Source organism: Lissotriton helveticus, chromosome 11 (genome assembly GCF_964261635.1).
Source record: "Lissotriton helveticus chromosome 11, aLisHel1.1, whole genome shotgun sequence".
Classification (NCBI taxonomy): Eukaryota; Metazoa; Chordata; class Amphibia; order Caudata; family Salamandridae; genus Lissotriton; species Lissotriton helveticus.
The window spans coordinates 252344310-252364756 of record NC_136072.1 but is presented as its reverse complement, the minus strand read 5'-3'; the positions used below and the strand labels follow the sequence as shown (position 1 = coordinate 252364756).

General features: G+C 38.3%; 1 long non-coding RNA gene across 1 annotated transcript in view; it reads right to left on the bottom strand.

The window, feature by feature from the left end:
* LOC144791032 (uncharacterized) overlaps positions 1 to 373 on the bottom strand; it is a 222079-nt gene extending 221706 nt beyond the window's left edge. Inside the window, exon 1 of the long non-coding RNA XR_013602279.1 lies at positions 261 to 373. This is a non-coding gene — a long non-coding RNA (uncharacterized LOC144791032). The remainder of the gene's footprint in view (positions 1 to 260) is intronic.
* Positions 374 to 20447: the final 20074 nt, after the last annotated feature.

The following is a 20447-nucleotide window of genomic DNA, read 5'->3' as shown; positions in this document are numbered from 1 at the left end:
CGAGATACAATTTTTAAAGACATATAAATAATACATAGAAAAAAGCAAACCAGGCATTTCATACAATAAACTAAATATTACACAACTAACCACCAATATATGCAATAACACTTTAAAATACAGTAGAAGAAGAATAAAGAGGAAAGAACAATAATGAAATAAGATTGAACAAGAAAAAGAGGGAGAGACAACATAATGAGAAAGGGAATAAGATGCAGAAGAACAGAGAACGATTGTATGAAAAAGAGAATAAAACATACCTAAAGGATGTCCAAAAAGATGAGTGGGATGGTGAGACCTCATGAATAGATGACACGTCCAAACTCCAGGGGAAGGCGCAAGAAAGGTAGCAACACATGAAATACGAAATGAGGACAAGCACAAATAAGAGAACAGTACCTGTAGGGAAGAAAAAAAGAATAAGTAGAACAATATCAATAAGAACATCTTTAAAATATAGAACAAATACCATAACAAAATATCCATAAAATAACATATACATCTCATTTTAAATGTTCAAAATCACCAAAGAAAGCATAGAAATTTGAAAAGAATCTAAGAATGAGAAATAGACACTCCAGAATTATTCTAGTCTCCAATTTGCAGGTGTCAATAAAGCTCTTCAATTGGATGAGGTCTTCATAGGAAATTGTATTATTTTTGTAAGCGATTGTAAATAAGCTAGGAGAAATAGGCCAAACCAAGCCCCAAGCAAACGAAGTGCCGGTCTCGTACTAAGGAAGTCCCTGTGTCTGTCAGCCGTACCCTTGGCATGGTCTTGAGAGAAATACAGACAATGAGTTGCATTTCATTGACCTGGCATCTGCAAGAACATTAAGAAGGTCTGTATACTCCCAAAAATATAAAATAACTCCTCTTGGCCATCTGGAGGTGGAAGCAACAGCAGGTGGATGGCCTAACCTATGAGCATGCTGGGTATCAATGGAAGTTCCTTCTTGCATGTGCAACAATTAAGGAAGAAAGGATTTAAAGAAGAGTAGAGGTTCAGAACCCTCAGTGCCTTCAGGTAAGCCGTGAATGCACAAATTGTTACTTTATTCCTGTTCTCAATGTGTTCAACTTGTTTCTGGAGAGAGGAAACCTGAGTCTGAAGATCATTTACTTTGAGGGTGGTTATTCCAAAGGATGTGATATGCTGCTCAGCCATAGTAAGTCGTTCGTCCATCTGAGACCATCTATCAGTAAAATGTTGAAGTTTGGTATTGGTCTCCATGATGTGAGGATGCAAGGCATGAATCTGCTCCAGTAGAAGTTCCGTCGAAATGGCAGGAAGAGGTTTTGTAGGCAAAGGTGGTTCTTCTCAAGACGTTTGGTGAATACTTTCCCAGTAACTGAAGCTAAGGAAGCCATAGCAAAGCCTGGGGAGGAGATACCTTTATTAATAGGGAATTCTAACATTGAAAATTGTGAAAAAATAGTAGAGTTTTTGATGTACTTAGGTGTTGAACTGATCAGAAGTAATCTTGTTTTTTTCAGTCTTCCTATAGATAAAATAAAATATAAGGATAACAGAATTCATGTGTCACATGTGGAAGAAACCAGGTCACTTCCCTCCGTTAGCCCAAATCCTTCACTGGCAAAATAGTTTCAAAAAGAAGGAGTCGTAACAGGAAAGGTAGTAAGTAAAAACAGAATTCTAATCAGCTAGACTGCACCAATAAAAGAAATCACAAAGCCTACTAAGATAGCAGATAGTACACGTATAGACTCATGAGCAGGGCTGGTAGTTCTGCAAAGATAGGACACCAGGTGGCTGACTCTGAAAGGACATACAACTTGTCAGTAATAGCAGGGATAAAATATGTTCCTACCCTGCATCCCAGCAGAAGAAAAAGGAGACATGCACAGCTCTGAACACTTGCAGTAAGGATGCAAATGAGCAAAACAATCAAATATTGGAAAGCCACACAAGTAATAGTACATTTATGAGGCACTGTCTCCTCAAAAACAGCCAGCCTCATCAAAGAACAGAGACACATGAGGTGCATGGAGTATGCATTAGGACGAAATATATGAAAAATAAAATGTGCACTCTATCCAAAAAGCAGCATTTCTGTCACTGCATTTGTGAATCCCACGACATAGGCACCAAGGGAAAACAAAGAGAAACTAGGGCACAAACCTGCATGAGCAGTGTCTCATTTCTGCAAGTGCCCGCCGCCACATAATGGCCAGTGTGACCATGAGGAGAGCTGCTCCTCTGATCTAAAGAGCTGACCGCGCTGCTCTCCGACTCCATAACTGGTCGTGGTATGAAGCCAGGCTTGAACAAGATGAGCAGAACAGGTTAATTCTAGTCTCCCACTGTAGAAACTACCAGCATGCAGTCCTCATGCTGCGTCATCCCAAGGAGAGTCACTTGGATGCCACCATCTTCTGTGGGCGTCAAGCCACATCCCCGGGTTGATGATAACTTTAATAATAAATCAAGATCAAACCCAAGCAATGTTATCCTTTGACAGCTGCCACCAATAGTGGTAGACCCACCAGCATTCAATCCTATGTAAACTTCCAACCGTAACACCCCACATAAACATTCTATCCTCATTGCTTCGTCCAACAGCTTTCCCGGGAAGCTACATACAACAATGCAAACTGTTTTGTCTTTTTTAAGAATAAGCTAATAAAAGATGTCATTTAAAAAATATCTGTGGTTTCACAATACTTCGATGAAGGTTATTTCTTCATAATGTCTTTATGCAAACATATATGTGTAGTGGCATGATGCAGATGTTTTGTATAGCACAGAAAAAAGCCCACAACAAATCACTACTAGAAAAGTGTTGTCAACTGGAAAGGTATTACATTTTTTCTAAATTAATTTTATTTGCTATTTATTTCAAATTGAACAAGTATTTACATAATAGTTGTATATAACTATGTTTTTGCCATAGAGGTATTATTTTGTTATTTGTAAAACATAACAAACACTAGATTCTTTTATTTTCCTACTACTTTGGAATCTTTAATATATATATTTTTAAAGCCTGTCATATATCATCCTGGTTAAAATGTGCCTAGGGCTTAGGTTTAAGTCATCAGAATATATGCTTCAATTTAGATCATGGCAGAGTGACCATAACACTCTGTTGAGTCACCACCACCGGATTCATAACCACAACTCGTAGCACAGGTAAAAAAGAAATCCGCAGGATCTCCTCCACACTCCCATGCTTGAACCACACTGAGAAATAGAGTTCCAGGGATTTCCTATGGCATTGTTTTTGATGGCTCGGATGTTGTTTTTGCGAGCTCCCCACCATTTTCAAACCTCCTGGACGAATTGCAGGGCTATCACACAGGAGAGGAACTTCAATATGACATATCACTACTCTTCCTTTCTCCCTCAATGGTCTTGCCCAGTCACCCTGGTAATTAAGGATTAATGTCATCAACAGCCCCAGAAAGAAATTGGCAGGGCGGTGATAAGTAATAGGTGAGTAATAGGTCTTGGTGCTTTAATCAGCTTTAAATTCTTAATGAGAGATACATGACTACACACATATATATAAATATATATATATATATAACTCAATAAACATCTGGCATAACTTTGCACAGCTGTATGCATGATGTATGCCATGGCATTGTTTTATGTATTTTAACAAAGCATTTACACAGCCAGGACAAATCACTCTGAATTGCTAGGTACAATCTGTGAGGTAGTAAAAAGTGAACTTCTCCTGTCTCCTTTGCTGTACTTTGATAATAAAGTTGAATTTGGCCTTTACAGTGAAGTAATACATGTGCATGTGATTGTGTGTTTAGTAGTACAGTTGTTCTAATTCACATGTGTTATTGAACCACATTTATTTTCACTGCCATTGCATTAACAACTCGGTAGAATTTGTGCAGACTCACCTTTCATTAAAAAGGCATTTGCTAGCCCAACCCAGAACAATGGGAAAGGGCCTTGTTGCAGTCCAGGCCCTGCAGTGAATGTCTGCTCTGCATGACCAAGGCCAATCTACAACTAAGGTTGACAAACTGAAGGTCAGTGCACGACCTGATTGCTGGCCAGGTTACCCCTCTGCATAGGGCCGAAGGTACAGAGGCTGGTAGAAATATGTTTCCAAAGTTGAATATAATACAGTATAGGAGTAACCATCGAATGCTGAAAAATTGGCATGCTGTAGTACATGGACGTAATGCTGTTCCATTCCCCTTTAGACTAACAAACTAATGCGTACCCTTGAAATAACATGTTTACTGTCAATGTGGCAGTATTTGTTATACCTTCTCAACCAGTGAATGCAAGAATCTACAACAAATCAGCCACACATTGTTTAGGAGTTAATTTCTCTGTCAGGTGAAAACCTGCAGAGTAACAGATGGGCACAGAGAATATATGTGATAGATATTGATTGTGATTTGTTGTGTAATAAGCAGTCACAGTCTGCAATAAAAAGTGCCCTACTTTTTATTTAAAAAGCAGTTCTCTTCTACACGTGGAAGGAGTTACAAAGTTCATCAGAAGTTCAGCCAATCAGCATTCCTTTCTTTTGTGATTGAAAAAGGCAACTGTAAATTGAACTTTTCGTCTCTCTACTGGAGCCTGTTTAAGATTAGTTTCACTTCTAAATGCAGTTCACCTCACAGTGGGATGAGGAAACTGCTGGTGTAGCCCTATTGAAAGAATTACATTTCACTATTGTGTGTAAGACAGTAATGTGTGTGACAGAAAAACAGATCTCCCAAGACTATCGTGATGCAGAAATATCATGTGAAAAAATATCGTTGACAAAAATATCAATTTTAAGGTAGTTATATTGATGTCAAAAATATCTATGTTGTAAATATCGATGTTAACATTATCTATGTTAGTAATATAATTTACAAACATATCGTTATCAATATCTTTTTTAAATATTATTTTTGTATTACAAAAAGTATTTTAATTGTACATGTTATAAGTTGTTTGTGTTATTATTATTCTTTAATGTTTTTTAATAGAGTTTGTATATTTTTAGTTATTTTTAAATTGAATATAATAGTTTATTGTTATTTTTAGTGCTATAGTAGGTTGTGGGGTCTGTAGGGGGACAGAGTGGGAAGTAAATTAAATATAATTAATGAATATTTCATTTTTAATTAATAATTATGTAACTGATAATTAATTAGGTAAATAGCATAATTATTTTTTTATTGTGTTACATTTTAGGTGTGGGTTGTGGGGTTTCTAGGGGTTTAGGGTGGAAATCAATTTAATTATAATTAAAGCTCCCTGTTTTCCGTTTTTACGGATATTTACAGATAAATACAGGCAGAAAACAATGTGTTTTCTGTCTGCATTTATTTTTAAAAGTGGATAAATATAGAAAATTGTGCTACCTTTAAGTAATTCTCTGTGCAGTCTTTCATGAATTATAGGCCAGCAGCTGAGCAGATGGACAGCGAGGGAAGTTTAAAAACAGGAGTAAGTTCTTTAAATAACAGAATATGTCACATACATGTATGGTATGATGCTAATATTTACCATTGGATGTACTGTTATTTAATATTTGGCAGCTTAAATAGCTAAAAAAACGACAGACATCATAGTATGAGGGCGCGTCTATCATTTAAATAGATACGGAAATGTACAGTTTTTATAACTTCTTATATACGAAAACCACAAAATAAATATGGATAAATACAGATAAAATGGCCGAAAAATAAATATGGATAAATACAGACGGAAATGGCCCAAAAATAAATACCATAAAACCGGGAGCACTAATTATAATTAATTCAGTTTTAAAAATTAAATATATAATTCTTAATACATTATGTAAATTGTGTAATTGACTCAATTTTGTAATTTTGTATGTGGGTTGTGGTTCCTGTAGGGGTAAAGTGTGTTGAGGAAATTATTTATAATAATTAATAAATAATGTGTGGTATTTTGCTTTCTTTGCTTCTCTGTCCTTTCTTTATGCCCTGTACTCTGCTGCTCAGTCACTCCCAGTGGTGTCATGGAATGTTCTCTTTGTGTATCTTTGAGCCTATCTGTCAGTTGCTGTATGTAGATGGAGCAGCAAGGTTGCTGCTACCGGTGGGGCTTACTATGCTGTACTTGATTACCTGGATTAAAATGCTGTTTATCCTACTTAAACTCCTGTAACTTCCTCCTAAGAATAAACCTGGAACTAAAAAATAAGATATTTTTTAAGTTATATATCAGATGCTGATTGGTGAGTTTCTAGGGGTAAAGGGTGAGAAGTTAATTAAATATAATTATTTATTTCTAGCTAATTGTTATAAATTGCTTAATTGATAATTAAATCAGTAAAATATGTAATTAAATTTTTTTGTAGAAATGTTAGGTAGGAAGTTATTTAAGTTATCGTAAAAGTAAAAGGTGTCATTTGATTTATTAATTGGGCTATTCACTATTTTATCTCTTTATTCTGTTATGTTTTTTAATCGTTAATAACATTTGGTTGTTGTTATGATTGTGAGGATATAGTGTATTTTCATTATATTGATAATATTTGTTGTTATTTAAAATATTGTTTTAACATGGCTATAAATATGTATATTTTTTTATTAAAATGTACATATATATTGTTTTAATAGTCATATTTCTTATTATTTGAGGCAATTAATATAATATTGTATTTGTTTGAAGTGAACTACTCTCTTTCTACTGTTGCACGGACTGGAATGGGAATAGTACATTTTACCCCTCCGCAATCCAAAACTTTCCCTACTGTTACACTGACTGGACTGAGAATAGTAACTTTTACCCCTCCTGAGTCCAACTCTTTCTCTACTGTTGCACAGACTTGAGTGGGAATAGTAAATTGCTGCCCCTCCTGAGTCCAAACCTTTCCCTACTGTTGCACGGACTGGAGTGGTAATAGAAAATGTTACCCCTCCGCAATCTAACACTTTCTCTACTGTTGCACTGACTGGAGTGGGAATTTTAATTTGTACCCCTTGTGAGACCAATGCTTTCCTTAATGTTGCACAGACTGCAGTGGGAATAGTCATTTTTGCCCCTCATGAGTCCAACGCTCTCCCCTACTGTTGCACAGACTAGAGTGAGAATAGTACATTTTGCTCTTCCTGATTCCAACGCTTTCCCTACTTTTGCAGACACTGGAGTGGGAATAACATATTTATTATTCCTACAATTTTATAGTTTTGTTTATGTTATTTAAATTTATATTATTATGATGTTTCTGGACTATAATGGGAACAGTAAATTTTACTCCTCCGCAATCCAAAACTTTCCATACTGTTGCACTGTCTGAAGTGGGAAAAGTAAATGTTACCTCTCCTGAGCCCAACTTTTTCCCTTCTGTTACATCGACTGCAGTAAGAATAGTAAATTGCTACCGCTCCTGAGTCCAACCCTTTCCCTACTGTTGCACCGACTGGAGTGGTAACAGAAAGATTTCCCCCTCCGCAATCCAACACTTTCTCTGCTGTTGCACTGACTGGAGTAGGAATAGTAATTTGTGCTCCTCCTGAGTCCAATGCTTTTTCCTACTGTTGCACACACTGGAGTGGGAATAGTCAATTTTACCCCTCCTGAGTTGATCCCTTTCCCTACTGTTGCACTGACTGGAGTGGGAATAGTACATTTTACCCCTCCTGAGTCCAACGCTTTCACAACTGTTGCACAGACTGAAGTGGGAATAGTAAAAGGTACCACTCCTGAGCCGAACACTTTCCCTTCTGTTACCCAGACTGGAGTGGGAATAGTAAATTGTTACCTCTCCTGAGTCCAACCCTTTCCATACTGTTGCACCGATTGGAGGGGGAATAGTACATTTTACCCCTCTGCAATCCAACACTTTCCCCACTGTTGCACTGACTGGAGTGGGAATAGTATTTTTTACCCCTCATCCAACGCTCTCCCTACTGTTTCTCAGACTAGAGTGGTAATAGTACATTGTGCCCTTCCTGATTCCAGCGCCTTCCCTACTGTTGCAGATACTGGAGTGGGAATAGTATATGTATTATTCCTACAATTTTATAGTTTTGTTTATGTTGTTTAAATTTATATTATTGTTATGGCCCAGTGCATTTAAAATTATACTATTTTTATTTAGTAAGGTTTGTAATATTTATTATATTTTTAGTCAAATGCATTTTTTATAGTGGTTACATTTATATGTTTAATGAAATTGGTCTGTTTTTAAATTTCTTCCAGTTCATTTGTGGCTGTTTGTAATTTATTGTGTGTATATATATATATATATATATATATATATATATATATATATATATATATATATATATATATATATATATATATATATATATATATATATATATATATATATATATATATATATATATATATATATATATATATATATGTATATATATATATATATATATATATATACTTATATATATATATATTTATATATATATATATATATATATATATATATATATATATATATATATATATATATATATATATAGATATATAGATACATCTATTACCTACTGGCGGTCGCCAGTAGGTATATATAGTTAGGATTTTTTCTCTATGTGATTTTTGAAAATTCTATGTCTAATAACTTTGGCGTTTGTGGACGGAATTGGCTGAAATTTTCAGGAAAATGGCACATTTTGTTTTTGAGCAGCCCCTGAAAATGTGGGGGGGTTTCGTCAAGGGGGGGCCGAGAAAAAAGTGGGGTCCCAAAACGTGTTTTTCCCATGCAATTTTCCATAGGGCGGTTGGCCTCACTTTTAGCTCGAACGGCTGAATGGATTTTCACGAAACTTGGCAAAATTGTAGGGACTGGTAGCCCGATGTGCCTTTGCTAGGTCTCAATATATGTGCTCCAGTGGATTTTGAGAAATTAACGTTCAAAAAAATATATATATCTGTAAGCGCGCCCCGGGCAGTGCCCCGGTTCGCGTACCTGACGCGTAACGGAACTTCGCGAAGCGAAGCTGATTGGCTCTCCGGTGTCTGTCAACATTCGAAACAGTCCCGAGCGGCCGCCATCTTGTCTCTCGGTAGGATCGAGAGACAAGAGGAGGCCAAAACAAAGGGGGAAATTACCATAAGGGGGCATAGAAGATCCTCCCTGACCCTCTAGGTTTGATGTGGAGGCTTTAAAAGGGCCCCGCGGGGCAAAAAAAAAATTATTATTATTTTTTTTTTTTTTGGGGGACGCTCGGTACGCGCACCGGGAAGCGGTCTGGGGAGCGTACTATAAGGAAAAAAGAATGATAGACTATGATATATTTTGAAATATTGTATGTTTATTGATTGTTCTTTTTGTTGTGTTTTTTTTTGTTTTTTTTTATTTATTTATTTATTTTGGTTGTACTTCATGAATTAGATATAAAAATGAATAATGTCTCAAACAATTTTTAATTATTAAATAAAAATTTATTGGTCAGAATTTTCATAGTTCAATAAAACTTCCAGCATTACATAATCTGGAATCTCCTCAAACATGCATGTTTCTATGTCTTCTAAGCATTCAATAAATTGTTCATCCAAAGACTGATCCATAAAATTTTCCTCTAACAATTCTTCATTTAGAATCTCCTCAGATGTAATGTCGAAGGAAACATTGATATTTTCGTGCTCCACTTCCATTTTTTTTGCTGTAAATTGCATAAAAAATAACTATATCAGAAGAGTTAGCACTGTTGGGTTTAAGTTCAGACATGTAGTTTGGATTTTTTAACAGTGAATTTATCTTTGGGTAGTGTATGGTATCAGACTGGAAGTAGAAATATAAAAAAGTGTATGTGATGAAGCCTAAGTAAATTCATAATTATACAAGAGAAGCCTAAATCCATCCATAACTATAACAGAGAAGTCTATCTAAATCTATAACTATTACAGAGTGATAGTATAAAACTATCAGAAAAAGTTTTCCAAATTAACTTTAAGTGCATAATATACTTCAGTTTTCAAAATAACAACTTACCTTTCAAAAAGCAGTTTAAGTTCTCAGTGAAAATTTTCTTGAAATCTACTTCAGGAGGTGGTAGTCAAAATGGCTGTGTTTCTCTCTCTTTCTTTATATATATTCAGGTAGATAACCAATCAAATGTCAGGTAAAAAAAGTAGAAAATGAAAGTAACATTTTAATTGGTTGTCAATTCCAACACTTCAGATGTGTTCTGTGAAGTAATTTACCTCAGGGTATTTAGAGAGGTCTACAGGCTAAATGGCTAAATGGAATTCCAATCAAATTTGTGAAAATGGTAGGGATTGGTATGTAGTATGAGCTAATCTATATTTGGTGAAAGTGTCTCCAGTCGTTTTTCTGTGAATTACTTTCCCACCTTTTTTTGAGCGAGCGCTTCCCGGTGCGCGCCCCGGTACGCGAACCGGCAGCGTTACGGGAGTCCTCCATTTTGTGTTTCGGTAGAATTGAGATACAAGATGGAGGGCAAATAATGTTCAGAATGGGTAGAAGGGGGCACGGTAGACATATCCTGACCCCCTAGGTTTTCTGATGGTAGCTGAGGAGGACCATATGTGCGAAAAAAAAACATTTTTTTTCAAATTTTCGCGCGGTTAGCGTCCGGTGCGCGTACCGGGTAGCGCTCCGGGGAGCATACTTTGGTGAAAATTAGTGAAAAAAGTTAGAGTAAAATAATAATTGTGAGTCATCAAGCACCAGCATACATCCTAAATCATCAAAAAATAGCTTGGATTGTTCGTTTACTCGATTTAGGGATATGACGAATCAGGAAATAGGAGATCTCATGAGACTGGTAAAAACAGGTTCATCCTTAGATCCCTGCCCCCCTAAAATCCTCATTCCAGTAATTGATGTGGTGAGCAAAGTCATTACTCCCATCTGTAACGCCATGTTCCAATCTGGGATTTTCCCAGATAAGTTAAAAAACACTCTGCTGAAACCCCTATTGAAAAAAACTGGTCTTGATAAAACAACTCTCAAAAACTACAGACCCATTGCCAGCCTGCCCTACCTGGCTAAAATAGTGGAAAGAGCAATGAATATTCAACTAGCTGAATATATCGAACAAAATGACCTCCTGGATGAGTCGTAGTTTGGGTTCCGGAAACTTCATGGAACGGAGACTGCCCTCATTAAGGCCGCCGATGATATCAGAACCATTAGGGACCAAGGAGGAACAGCTATACTGGTCCTGCTGGATCTCTCAGCGGCCTTCGACACGGTCAATCATGCTGTCCTGATTGACCGTGTCGAGGATATGGGCATTTGCTCAAAGGCCAAGGAGCTTCTGGCTTCATTCCTGTCCAATAGAACGCAGGCAGTGACATTGGGCGCATTTCAATCCCCTGAGCTCGCCCTCCCATGTGGCGTCCCGCAAGGCTCATCCCTAAGTCCGACACTCTTCAACATCTATGTGTCGGACTTAGCAAGGGTGATTAAGAACTACCGGATGAGCCTTACCTCTTACGCCGACGACACCCAGCTGGTGATCGCAATTAAGAACAATGGTGAGGAGGTTGCCGCCAGATTCCAAGAAGGCATGCTTGCCATCAAGGAATGGATGTCTGAGAACTGCTTGCGCCTCAACTCGGAGAAAACCGAGGTAATGATCTTTGGAAATCTATCGCCGCAGTGGTCCACTCTTTGGTGGCCGACACCTCTCGGAGCCCCCCCAGAACCAGTGAAAAAGGTCAGGAATTTAGGAATTATATTTGACGACAATCTTAATTTTTCCAACCATGCCAACCAGGTTGCGTCGTCTGCTTTCTACAAGCTTAAGATCATTAGAAAAATCCTGCCCTATCTCCCTGAGAGTGCTAGGAAAACAGTGGTGAGCTCCTTAGTACTCTCATCACTTGATTACTGTAACGGACTGTTTGTAAATGCCCAGGCACGGGTGGTGGCCAAACTGCAGCTCATACAAAACGCTGCCGCAAGGCTACTAGCTGGCATTCCTAAGTTTCAGTCCACCAAGCAAGCGATAAGAAACTTCCACTGGTTAACAGTGAGAAATCGCATTAGATTCAAGACCTTGTGTCTCACCTATAAAGCCCTCAAGGGTCTTGGACCAGCATTTCTCAAACAGAAACTCTGTTACTATCTACCAAAAAGATCCTTACGCTCCGAACAGAGACACCTACTGGTAGTACCACGCACCAGGACGGTGACATGGGGCGATAGAAGCTTTACCAACGCTGCTGCCAAACTCTGGAACATGCTTCCAAAGGAAATAAAACTGTCACCCTCGTTACTTCAATTTAGAAAATTGGTAAAAACCTGGTTATTCGACCAATAATCTGTTCAGTACAATACGTTTTAAGGTAGATACATCTTCAATTTGGGATTTTCAGCAAAGTTATAGCGCCAAGACACCCACGGGTATACGCTGCGCTTTATAAATGTTTAAAATAAAATAAATAAGATGTAGGGGAGCTCTGAAAAGAGCTTTTGGGTCCTGTGGCTGATGTAGGTACCTACAAGTAGGTACCAATGCACAGTCTTAAATTGAGGATGAAAATTCTGTTCCCCTCATCTGAGAAGTGAACTCCATCTGCTCTGTAGATATCTTGCATGTAGTAACGCAAGTTATTGTTGTAGATGGAGCCCATTCCATGGTCTCTCATGTAAGCTGAAACAGACTTATTTACATGCTTCCTCGATTTCTCAATTTGTGGACAAAATTGGTTGGACCACTTCCATTTCTGTCTTTGGCATATATTTGAATATACCAAGGCAGCTTGAGGAAATAGTGCCATCAATTGCTCAAACGTGTCCTTTAAAAGCATTTCCAGACCTACCCCAGTCAAAGTGCCCAAGTCATTTCCTCCACATTGCACAATTAACAGGTCAGGTTTTGGCAAATGCAAAAAGGTTTTCACCAATGGTATCAATTGGTGACATTTTAATCCTCTGTGGCCAATCCACTTAATTTCCACATTTTGTAAATTGAGGTTGTGTAAATTTCTGTTATCAGCAAACCTTTGAGCCCAGTGGATATAACTATGTCCAACAATCCAGACAGAAAACATGGTGAGAGAAGGTTCTGCTGCAGTCAGATGAAGTGTTGCAATGAAATGGCAGTTGAAAAAATAAGAGTTTATAATGAAAAAAACTGTGGAGTTTCTGTGCTAATGAATCAGTAGCAGTGATTGGTGGATTTTGATTGCTGGAAACAGAAAGTTAGGGTGCATGGATGAGTTCTTTGAAAGATGTAATTTGAATGGTCAAGAAAAAATCATTTTATGAAAGATTGCACTGGATACGCAGGTGTACTGAGAGTTCAGAGTTCAATTGAAACATTGTTGTGTGAAGTTGCAAACATGAGAGGTCTTTCAGGAGGTGGTTGCTATGCAAAAAAGGCAGAAAGGGCAGAGGGGGAAGGGTGTTGATTTGAAAAAAGTGAGGGAACAGTTTTGATTGGGTGACATGAGAGATATGTGTGATGAATTACAGCATTTCTGTGCCATTGATGGTTGCAGCCTCTGGAGTGCATACCCTTTGTTCTGCTGAAAACAAATTGGTGTGTGTCTGAGACTGTTTTGAAACTCATAAAGTATTTGCTAAGGTGAGAAAAGATTCATTTAATTTATATAGAGAATAGTATGCTTTAGGGAGAAAATTATGAAGAAAGTTGTGTATTTAAAATGTTGCTTTGTGTCAAGTGTTTTACAAATAGATTTTGTTTCTTTGAGTTACATAGGCATGTTAAAAGTGATGGAAAAATGGTGCAAGGGCCTTCAAAATACGCGTTCATGTGTGTTAGGGCATTTTAACTCACTTCCCCATGAATGTGGTTGAATAATTGCTTTACATGATGTATTTAAAAACGATTTTTGAAATCAATTAGGTTTCTTGATATGTACTGCTAGAGTTTCATAGGTTGATTGGGGCATATTTACAAGGCTTTTGAGTTCATTTGATGTAATTTTTCCCATTTTATTTTAAGACATTTCCTTGTGGTGCAAGGTCCTTGTAAATACGCCCCCATGTGTGCTTGGCAAATTTAGATTTTGATTCTTTGAGTCACATAGCCATGTTAAAAGTAACGCAAAAATGATGCAAGGGCCTTAAAAAAACGATTTCATGTGTCTTGGGGCATTTTAAGTCACTTCCCGATGAATGTAGGTATATAATTGCTTTACATGATGTGTTTAAAAACGTTTTTTGAAATCAATTAGATTTGTGGATATGTACTGCTAGAGTTTCCTAGGTTGCTTGGGGCATATTTATAAGGCCTTTGAGTCTCTCTGATGTTATTTTTCCCATTTTAATTTAAGACCTTTCCCTGTGGTGCAAGGTCCTTGTAAATACGCCCCCATCTGTGCTTGGCAAATTTAGATTTTGATTCTTTGACTTACATAGCCATGTTAAAAGTGACCCAAAAATGGTGCAAGGGCCTTAAAAAAACGCTTTCATGTGTCTTAGGGCATTTTAAGTCATTTACTGATGAATGTAGGTATATAATTGATTTAGATGATGTGTTTAAAAACGTTTTTTGAAATCAATTAGGTTTCTGGATATGTAGTGCTAGAGTTTCATAGGTTGCCTGGGGCATATTTATAAGGCCTTTGAGTCTCTCTGATGTTATTTTTCCCATTTTAATTTAAGACCTTTCCCCGTGGTGCAAGGTCCTTGTAAATATGCCCCCATCTGTGCTTGGCAAATTTAGATTTGAATTCTTTGAGTTACATAGCCATGTTAAAAGTGACCCATAAATGGTGCAAGGGCCTTAAAAAAACGCTTTCATGTGTCTTAGGGCATTTTAAGTCATTTCCCCTTGAATGTAGGTATATAATTGATTTAAATGATGTGTTTAAAAACGATTTTTGAAATCAATTAGGTTTCTTGATATGTAGTGCTAGCGTTTCATAGGTTGCTTGGGGTATATTTAAAAGGCATTTGAGTCTCTTTGATGTTATTTTTCCCATTTTAATTAAAGACATTTCCCCGTGGTGGAAGGTCCTTGTAAATACACCCCCATGTGTGCTTGGCAAATTTAGATTTTGATTCTTTGAGTCACATAGCCATGTTCCATACAGTGCTCACCTTCTGCGTAGTCTTTGATATGCTAGACCCCATCTGCACAATGAGATACCTAAGCAAAGGAAACACAGGTGATGTGATTGTGAAATGAGGAAAAGAAATTCCACATTTTTCGATTACATCACCTGTGTTTCCTAACTTTACGAATGACATTGTGCAGATGAGGTTTAGGCCTGTCCACGGACACAGAAGAGGTCTGGCCTTTGTTCAAGAGTGAAGTGGACATGACTCACTTCATTGGTAGGCCTGCACATGTATTATCTCCTCTGTACTCTTCAACAAGCGTAAATTTCATCTGCAACCCTGAGTAGGCCTCACCTCAAACAAACCTCTGGATAGGCCACACCTTATCGTCATCCTGAATCAATCATTTAAAATGTTAGGGACAGATTTATGATAGGTTTATGCCTCTTTTGCGCCACTGTGCGTCACTTTTGTGACGCAGCGGCTGTGCAAAAGATTTGCTATGTGGCGACATATTTACAACTTGATGCATCTAGGCAGATGTGTCATGCTGTAAAGTCCCGTGCCACATGAAACCGATGCAGCAGTGATGCAAAAGATGCACCATGTTGCAACACAGGCCTCACTTCATCTCCAACAAGATAAGAAGGTGAATCTTCTGTAAATGTCAAAATTGTTGTATACAGTGCTCAACTTCTGTGTACTCTTTGATATGCTAGACTCCATCTGCACTATGAGATACCTAAGCAAAGGAAACACAGGTGATGTGATTGTGAAATGAGGAAAAGAAATTCCACATTTTTCAATTACATCACCTGTGTTTCCTAACTTTACGAATGACATTGTGCAGATGAGGTTTAGGCCTGTCCACGGACACAGAAGAGGTCTGGCCTTTGTTCAAGAGTGAAGTGGACATGACTCACTTCATTGGTAGGCCTGCACATGTATTATCTCCTCTGTACTCTTCAACAAGCATAAATTTCATCTGCAACCCTGAGTAGGCCTCACCTCAAACAAACCTCTGGATAGGCCACACCTTATCGTCATCCTGAATCAATCATTTAAAATGTTAGGGACAGATTTATGATAGGTGTGTGCCTCTTTTGCGCCGCTGTGCGTCACTTTTGTGACGCAGCGGCGGTGCAAAAGATTTGCTATGTTGCGACATATTTACAACTTGATGCATCTAGACAGATGTGTCATGCTGTAAAGTCCTGTGCCACATGAAACCAATGCAGCAGTGATGCAAAAGATGCACCATGTTGCAAGACAGGCCTCACTTCATCTCCAACAACATACCGTCCGTTTAAACTGTAAACATTTAGGAATGTGTAGGGGGCATGGAGAAGCTGAATCTTCTGTAAATGTCAAAATTATTGTATACAGTGGTCAACTTCTGTGTACTCTTTCATATGCTAGACTCCATCTGCACAATGAGATACCTAAGCAAAGGAAACACAGGTGATGTGATTGTGAAATGAGGAAAAGAAATTCCAAATTTTTCAATTACATCACCTGTGTTTCCTAACTTTACGAATGACATTGTGCAGATGAGGTTTAGGCCTGTCCACGGACACAGAAGAGGTCTGGCCTTTGTTCAAGAGTGAAGTGGACATGACTCACTTCATTGGTAGGCCTGCACATGTATTATCTCCTCTGTACTCTTCAACAAGCCTAAATTTCATCTGCAACCCAGAGTAGGCCTCACCTCAAACAAACCTCTGGATAGGCCACACCTTATCGTCATCCTGAATCAATCATTTAAAATGTTAGGGACAGATTTATGATAGGTGTGTGCCTCTTTTGCGCCGCTGTGCGTCACTTTTGTGACGCAGCGGCGGTGCAAAAGATTTGCTATGTTGCGACATATTTACAACTTGATGCATCTAGGCAGATGTGTCATGCTGTAAAGTCCTGTGCCACATGAAACCAATGCAGCAGTGATGCAAAAGATGCACCATGTTGCAAGACAGGCCTCACATCATCTCCAACAACATACCGTCCGTTTAAACTGTAAACATTTAGGAATGTGTAGGGGGCATGGAGAAGCTGAATCTTCTGTAAATGTCAAAATTATTGTATACAGTGGTCAACTTCTGTGTACTCTTTCATATGCTAGACTCCATCTGCACAATGAGATACCTAAGCAAAGGAAACACAGGTGATGTGATTGTGAAATGAGGAAAAGAAATTCCACATTTTTCAATTACATCACCTGTGTTTCCTAACTTTACGAATCACATTGTGCAGATGAGGTTTAGGCCTGTTCACGGACAGAGAAGACGTCTGACCTTTGTTCAAGAGTGCAGTGGACATGACTCACTTCATTGGTAGGACTGCACATGTATTATCTCCTCTGTACTCTTCAACAAGCGTAAATTTCATCTGCAACCCTGAGTAGGCCTCACCTCAAACAAACCTCTGGATAGGCCACACCTTATCGTCATCCTGAATCAATCATTTAAAATGTTAGGGACAGATTTATGATAGGGTCTGCCTCTTTTGCGCCACTGTGCGTCACTTTTGTGACGCAGCGGCGGTGCAAAAGATTTGCTATGTGGCGACATATTTACAACTTGATGCATCTAGGCAGATGTGTCATGCTGTAAAGTCCCGTGCCACATGAAACCGATGCAGCAGTGATGCAAAAGATGCACCATGTTGCAAGACAGGCCTCACTTCATCTCCAACAAGATAAGAAGCTGAATCTTCTGTAAATGTCAAAATTGTTGTATACAGTGCTCAACTTCTGTGTACTCTTTGATATGCTAGACTCCATCTGCACTATGAGATACCTAAGCAAAGGAAACACAGGTGATGTGATTGTGAAATGAGGAAAAGAAATTCCACATTTTTCAATTACATCACCTGTGTTTCCTAACTTTACGAATGACATTGTGCAGATGAGGTTTAGGCCTGTCCACGGACACAGAAGAGGTCTGGCCTTTGTTCAAGAGTGAAGTGGACATGACTCACTTCATTGGTAGGCCTGCACATGTATTATCTCCTCTGTACTCTTCAACAAGCCTAAATTTCATCTGCAACCCAGAGTAGGCCTCACCTCAAACAAACCTCTGGATAGGCCACACCTTATCGTCATCCTGAATCAATCATTTAAAATGTTAGGGACAGATTTATGATATGTGTGTGCCTCTTTTGCGCCGCTGTGCGTCACTTTTGTGACGCAGCGGCTGTGCAAAAGATTTGCTATGTTTGACATATTTACAACTTGATGCATCTAGGCAGATGTGTCATGCTGTAAAGTCCTGTGCCACATGAAACCAATGCAGCAGTGATGCAAAAGATGCACCATGTTGCAAGACAGGCCTCACTTCATCTCCAACAACATACCGTCCGTTTACAGTGTAAACATTTAGGAATGTGTAGGGGGCATGGAGAAGCTGAATCTTCTGTAAATGTCAAAATTATTGTATACAGTGCTCAACTTCTGTGTACTCTTTCATATGCTAGACTCCATCTGCACAATGAGATACCTAAGCAAAGGAAACACAGGTGATGTGATTGTGAAATGAGGAAAAGAAATTCCACATTTTTCAATTACATCACCTGTGTTTCCTAACTTTACGAATGACATTGTGCAGATGAGGTTTAGGCCTGTCCACGGACACAGAAGAGGTCTGGCCTTTGTTCAAGAGTGAAGTGGACATGACTCACTTCATTGGTAGGCCTGCACATGTATTATCTCCTCTGTACTCTTCAACAAGCCTAAATTTCATCTGCAACCCTGAGTAGGCCTCACCTCAAACAAACCTCTGGATAGGCCACACCTTATCGTCATCCTGAATCAATCATTTAAAATGTTAGGGACAGATTTATGATAGCCGTGTGCCTCTTTTGCGCCGCTGTGCGTCACTTTTGTGACGTAGCGACGGCGCAAAAGATGCGCTATGTTGCGACATATTTACAACTTGATGCATCTAGGCAGATGTGTCATGCTGTAAAGTCCTGTGCCACATGAAACCTGCGTCAGGTTTCATATAGGCGTTTTGTTGCAGGGTGGGCATTCATTTGCATGAAAGCCCTGTAAAACTAACACAGTGAAATTTAGAAGATTTCACTGAGTCATCTTTATAGCATTGCTGAATCAAATCCTTACGCCTGTTTGAAACAGGCATAAGGAGTGATGCACCATGCAATGTGTGGCTTGCTCCTGTGCATTGCAGTAGACATGTCGCGTTTACGACGTGATTCCTGCAATGTGCTGCTTTTGCGGCACAGATGCGTGACGCATCTGTGCTGTTTTTGCTCAATGGTGCTCCACATTGTAAATGCGGCACATTATGGGTGGCAGAGTAGCGGTGCACGTTAACTGGTGCATCCCTGGGGATGCGCCAGTTAACATAAATCTGCCCCTTTACATTTAAGTATGAGCAGGGTAAACAGAGTCGGTGAGGCTTATCCAAGGTTAAGAACAGATGAGTCCTGTTCACTGAAAACTTGGACATAGGCCTCACCTCCTCAGCATCGCTGGACATGGCTAAATAATAATTGCAAAATGTTACTCTTGTTAAACAATTTTAATATTATAGTCTCTGAGATTTGTCTCTTACTCTGCAACATCTCATTGTTGTTCTCTTTCTTTAAAGATAACGACAACATCAACCATGAGTGATAATGAGCAATCAGTTGATCTCGATCTTATCATTGAACTTGTCATTGAAACGTCAGTGGAAGTAGATCCCTTGGATGATTTAAATCCTGAGGATGATGAAGAACATGATGAGGATGCCGATTTGTCAGAATTGTATGACATAGGGTGGGAAGCTGACCTGCTTGAGCCTATGGAACTATAAACATTTATTTTTAAAAGTTACTGGAAATGAAAAGTAAAAATGTAAACCGTTTCATTTAAAATTAAATAAAAGTTCAAAAACAGGTTGTGTGTAGTGTCTTTAATAAAATAGTCAAATATGCTCATAAAATTAGTTCAGATTCACATATAAAACAGCACAGGTCAAATGTAGAAGCATTCCATTTCTTTGCTACTATTTGTGAATACTAAATTTGCCAATGCACTAAAAATTATTCTATGTAAAAATGACAAGTAGTGTGTTAAATTTTTGACGACTGTTATTGATTTACTGTTTGCTAATAGTGGTTAATAACATTTTTAATTATATTTTACCACAGATTCAACTGCAGATCATTTCAAAAGGAGAGAATGCCATCTAAAGAACGAAACCGAAAGGCTACAAAACGTCAAAGACAGCAGCTTAATAAATTCTTGCAGCAGTCCTCTACAATAAAAACTTGTCAAGTCACCAAGAAAGCTCCGGGTAAGACAACAAAATCATTCATAAGAAACATTTGTAGAAAAAAAAGTAGTACTACAGAAAATGTTTTAGTCCAGAAAAAGAGAAGCAATTTAAACGGAAAGGGAAGGCCAATCAAAAATTTTACTGCTAGAGCAGGAGATAACTCTGTGCATGGTAGTAGAAGGAAAAATCAGTTTAGGGACATTCGCAGATGAATGTTCCGCAACAGGATAATTGGCAATTT